Source organism: Ictalurus punctatus, chromosome 27 (genome assembly GCF_001660625.3).
Source record: "Ictalurus punctatus breed USDA103 chromosome 27, Coco_2.0, whole genome shotgun sequence".
Classification (NCBI taxonomy): domain Eukaryota; kingdom Metazoa; phylum Chordata; class Actinopteri; order Siluriformes; family Ictaluridae; genus Ictalurus; species Ictalurus punctatus.
Genome location: NC_030442.2, coordinates 16,508,860 through 16,514,996, shown reverse-complemented (window position 1 = coordinate 16,514,996; position 6,137 = coordinate 16,508,860).

The following is a 6,137-nucleotide window of genomic DNA, read 5'->3' as shown; positions in this document are numbered from 1 at the left end:
CACGTTTTGCATTTCTTGACGTGAACACTAGGTAGCGTCGGCCCCCCGCGTTATCCGAGCGGGTTGAACCCAGGTTGCATCAGTGTAGGCGCTCCCTGATGAAACGAGGTGAAATTTCAGCAGGGCCGGAGAGTCCAGACTGCTCAGGGAGCCAGAGCTTTACTTTAACCGCATAAACAGGCGGTGATGAAAGACGCCGATCGATCTACTATCGGATAAATCGGATTTGCGCTCACGTCCATGTTCACGCCGTTTAGCTTTACACACTCTTATCCAGAGCGACCCGCGTACAGACGTGCACAGACGTCTCGGCTGAGAAACACGTCCTCATACATAAGAACTGATCCGAATGCAGAACATCTTTTATTGTGTGTTGAATTTGTAGGCGTGTGAGATGTGGAGCGATTGTCACATGACTTCCCTGGTCATAAACTTAACACACGAGCTTAAGGTTAATGACCGTCTTTATTATGCTCTTAATCACCTTTATGGACGAAATGTGCCCTGATCAGACGACCGAGTGTATACATACACACACATATATACACACCCCGAGGGTGTCACTGACATCTATGCGTCATCACGTCTTACACTCTGCCCCAGTGCCCTTTTGCCTCAATTATGGTGCCATCAAAACGTGTTCCGTTCATCAGCGATAAATATAACGTACCTGATACACTCTGAATATATCTGTTGACCTAAATACGTTGGAATAGTTTCCATTTTAATCCACCAGGGTGCGTGGTTGTCTTAAAATAGGCTCCAAACTCAGAGCGATTACCTTGGGAGCATTTTTTGCTGCTTACGACTGTCAGTACTTAAGCAATAAAAGCATTTACTTCTTTTTCACTTACTTCATTTTCAGTACACTGAGAGTTGTATAATGCTAGGAGCTGTGATGGATATTATTGGGTCTCGGTCCAGAACCGCTAAAGCAGAGCATGCCAAAACTAACCAGCGATCCAATTCACAAACCCCTGTTGGGCGAAAGCTAATTATGATTTTATGAATACTTCTCTCCTGCTCTTGCTAGTTTGAAAAGAACAATAAATCATAAGCAAATGTGTACGCTATTCTTAGCCTTGCGTTACAGTTGGCCCGTGCTTCCTTCTTTCCTAACGCCACTGGAGGCTGAAATGCAGGCGTCTCTGCAGTGAGGCGAAATGAGTTTCGATCAGGCCAAGCTCTTAATGGAAGACAATGGAGACAGTAAACAGATGAGGCCACGGGTACCAACGATGGGCCTCCAGCTTGGTAAAAACTGAGTTGAGGAGCATCAGACCAAGATACAAGCTCACCTCTAACATACGGTAGAAAGAAGTCCAGTCCAAGCTTTATGAGCGGTGGACGATCACAGTAAATAATAAGAGCCAAATATAAACTGGAGCTTTAATAGAAGAGAAAGGTCACTTTGAACTCTAAAAGGCAACGAAGAGCATGCACAAGTAGAAAAGCAAAGGAATGAAAGCCTAAACTTCAAGACCAGAGGAACATAAATCCTCTCGATAAGAACAGAGGATCCCAAAACATCACCAACAGAAGAAGTCGCCCAAAATGTTTAAGAACAGAAGATCCCCAAACTTTAAGGACAGAAGATCACCCAAAAACCTTTAGAACAGAAGACCACCCAAAACTTTAGGAAATGAAATCGATCCCAAAACTTTTAAGAACGTGACCATAAGAACCTTAAGAACAGAGGATCCAAGAACACAAGAAGATCACCCCAATCGACCTACGTGAGGTAACCAGTGCTTTAGGAGAAGAGAAAGATCACCCAAAACTTTAAGATTAGGCTATTACCACAAAAACATATCTTCCCAAATTTCAAGAGCAGATGAAGGTCACCTCAAAGAAGTACTGTCCACAAGTTTAAGAGCAAAAGCAAGATCACTCAAGACGTTAAATAAAAACGAAGACTTTACATAAAAAAGGAAGGACCAGTCCAAGCGTTACTGATAAAGAAAGATCGCTCACAACTTGAACAGCACTGGAAGATCAGTCTAAACTTTGACCGAACAGGAAGCCCATCCAAAACTTTAGGAGCTGAAGATCGACAAACTTTAGAAGAAATCTAAGAGCACATGACGATCCCATGAAACTTTAAGAAAATCTCCAAAAACTCAGGGCTGAAAACTAGTCCAAGCTTTAAGAGCAAACACTACCCTGAACTCTACGTGCAGAAGAAGAGCATCGTAAGCCTTTACTCTGGAAGATAACTCTCAAGCTTTAAGAACAGAGGAAGTCTTCAATCACGCCAGGCTTTAAATGTCACTCTCCTAGTGAGAGTCTGTGAGAGCAGAGCGCAGAAACAGGAGAAACACACTGGATTCCCCTTAGTCACGCTATTAAGAGCTGGACACGAACGAAGCCAAACTCGCTCACTGTTTGAGAGCTGGCGTGGTAAGCTATTTCACATTTCTTAGTGACGGAACAAAATTAAATTCAAAACAGAGTGCAGTGCAAGAGGATCTACAGAGTGCTGAACAGCTCAGAAAAGGATCCAGGAAACATTATACAGTTTTACTTCAATTCAAGTGCTGGTCACGGGTTCCTCACACTCCTTACTCATAGCAGGCCTCTACACGGGAGCAAGGGTTTCGTTCCTGCTAGCCAGGAAAAGATGTTAAATTGAAGGGTCAACCACCAATGGTGGAGAGAATCACCTGCCAAGACCTCCAGCGAAGTCACAAAATGCCCCGTAAAGCAGGATTTGCAATAAATACCACTGTCAGACATTTTTCTTTTTGTCTCGGACAACGCGTACGCCACACGGAGGGATCTACGTAGCGGCTTGTGACTACAGACAAAGCTGCTGGTATCCTGAGATCCAAAGCAGGTGGTACTGTAGCTTCTTCTACTCTGTTCGGTCACGGTGAGTGTATTTTTTTAATACGTTGCATTCGCTTTTCTAGTGAAGCGCTACGAAACTCACTGGCTCCTGGTATCTTGAAGTTTCCTTTCTCTGGCTAGCATTGCTAGCATTAGCTTCACTATCCATGCTCTTTGCTAGTTATCGCAGCTTTAGCTTTAGTAAGCTACACTCATCTCTGATTCGTCCTGCGGGGTCAAGTTCTCCCTGAAGCGTTTCACCAGCAGGGCTGTGAATACGTACAGCTAGTGTAGCTAGAGTGGTTCGCCTTCTCTGTATCACCACCAGCCGTGCTATTTTACCCGGATTCCACTGACCTGCCATGTTGGGGCGGAGTCACGAGATGAATCAAGACCGAATCCCTTGAAAGACATGGCGGATATGGCTCGGCTGAAATCGACGATTAATTAGATGTGCGATCTAATTAAAGACTAATGATAGTAATAAGATAACCAGGTTAGCTCCAGAATTATTGGCACCCTTCACGAGAATGTGCACGATTATTGTTTAAAATAAACATTATGTATACACGATAACGCAAAATTTCCACTCAGTAAGAGAGACTGCATACATTTCCTGTAATAGAAAAGCTTTTTTTTTTTTTTTTTTTTTTTTTTTTAATCATCATAGTATTTTCTCCTAAGAATGTTTGTGGTAAAAGTATTGGCACCCCATATAGAAATATTAAAATAGTTGCATTGTTATCCTATTTGCATTTAGGTTGTGAGAAACTCTGGAGTTGTTGTCATGTGTAATTATCATAATAATAATAATAATAATAATAATAATAATAATTACATTCTGTGTGTATATACATGTATACAAATCTCTAAAATGCAGGAATTGTACAAAAATACACAAGTTTTATGTCGAAATATTGAAACTATCAAGATAAATATTATAGACAGATTCTAATAAAATGCTGCAACAAATGAATAAACAAATAAATAAACAACTGACTAACGTACCACCTAACTAGATAAATAAACAGACAAGAATAAGTTTTCATCTCACATTTAAGAGACAGCTTTGTGAATATCTAAAGACATTTCTTTCTATATTATACTTTATATCTCTTTCTATATAATATCTTTCTATATTATATTCTATACGATATATTTCTGAATATCTAAAGAAATACCTAAAGTTTCATTAAAAGGTGGCGTTTCCTGTTTCGCGTTACAGTGATATGCGCTACCTACAGTAATACAAACGTGATCGAGCGCTAACTTGACATTCATGATCCCTTCGTTTATTATAACGCTTTTATATGCGGTTTACAAAGGACCCATCTCTCTCCCTGGAGAACAAAAGTAAATCACAAGCTTTCTAGGAACAGTTGTGTGTTTCCAGGAAGCGAGTGGCCTTCCTTCTCAGAAATAAGACAGGCTAACCTCTGGACACACACGCCGAAAGGTCATGTTAATGAAATAAGAACGTATGACATGAGACATGAGACATGTCAGATATAAAAGAAGGAGGTTCTGCACAGTTTCATGACTTCTGCTTCATGAAGTTGAAATCTCCTTCAAATAAATCCTTAAAAACACACACACACACACACACACACACACACACACACACACGCAACATGTTTAAATCCGATTACCCGGTTGTCATCGTCTGTTTGATGTTTTTTCTATGTTTTTCTCTTTTTATTGATATTTTCTAGTATGTTCAAGTCGTAATTATCGCCTTTCATCCCATTCTCCAGCGTGTAAGGGATATTTCAGCTGGAAATGTAAAACTACAGATGGCGCCGATCCGATACTCTGGATCGGATATCAGAGAAAAACAAGAACTAATTCAATCCGATCCTGTAACACTTGGAAAAGATTGGAATTGGATTTGGAAAAGATTTTTTTTTTTTTTTTTTTTTTTTTTTTTTGGAGCTGGAAATATTTACATATAAAGAGACGCACTTTTTTTTTTAAATATACTTTAAACGTTATATCGATTACATTTGACATATTTTTGTAAAAAAAGTTTAACTGAATTAAAAAAAAAAAGCGTTGGTTTTGTGCGTCATGTGTTAGCTATGTGTTCTTTCTTGTGTATTTTTTAAAATTTTTGTATATAGCGATGCGCTTCCAAAAAAACCCCCCCAAAAACAACAAATGTTTTTCATTTTAAGCAGCCTGCTTAACACTTATTAAAGAAATAAATTTATAGACTGTGTATCGGTATAGAGTGATACACAAGGTTTTCGTTATAGGAAAAGAAAAAAAAATGGTCTTGTGCCATTTCTATATAAAACCTTTCAAAATCTGATCAGCAGGCAGTATATCATTTAGACACTGACTCCGCCCACTTTATCAACATCCCTGGTTTTGTTGGATTATCGGTCTCGGATCAGATTTGCCACGTGTGCGGTTGATCGATGTTTACAATCCAAAGACAAATGAAAGAGATCATTAAAAAGAAGTGATGAGCTGCTAAATGAAAGAGGAAAATATGAACGAATATTTTATTACATGAAGACATAATAATAATAATAATAATAATAATAATAATAATAATAATAATAATAAATATGGCACAGATTTGCATATTTGCCTAGATTTTTTACTTTCCAATGCGTTTTATTTTGTTCCATTACTTTTTCCCCCATTACGCATTTTTTAGTGGTAGTAGCAATGTTATTACAGTCTACTCCAGAATTATTGGCACCCTTCATGAGAAAAAAAAGAGGAGTACATTACATAACTAGCTAAAAAATAATTAGCAGTTGGTGATATTTTGTTTGTTTGTTTTTTCTTTTCTCCTATTTTTTCTTTCCACACACCCAGCATGCCTCGATCTTTCTCAGTTACTGAAAAATGTTTCCAGTGGAGATTTCCCAGTGAAATTTAATCCACAATTAGGTTTCTATCTGGGCCATTCTCACTCAAAAACCATGTCATATTTTGTGAATATTCACATTGTGTGTGTGTGTGTGTGTGTGTGTGTGTGTGAGGCCTGGCAGCAGCAGTGTGTTCCTGTTTTGGCTGTTTCTTTTCCATTACTATTGCTCTATTATTCCATTACATGCACACTGAGTACTGTCACTACTCTGTATTTAAATTATCCTTCATGGAACCAACAAGCGGATTGTGTAGGATTACTAACAATCGACCGGATTTATTACGAAGGAAGTTACCAGAAAACCTACAACATTTAACCATTAACATTCCCTTGTATCTTATGAGCATACTGATTTATTTCACACAAACATTATGTGTACTTGGAGAACCCTGTTGTCAGCCATTACCTCCGGACATATCATCTC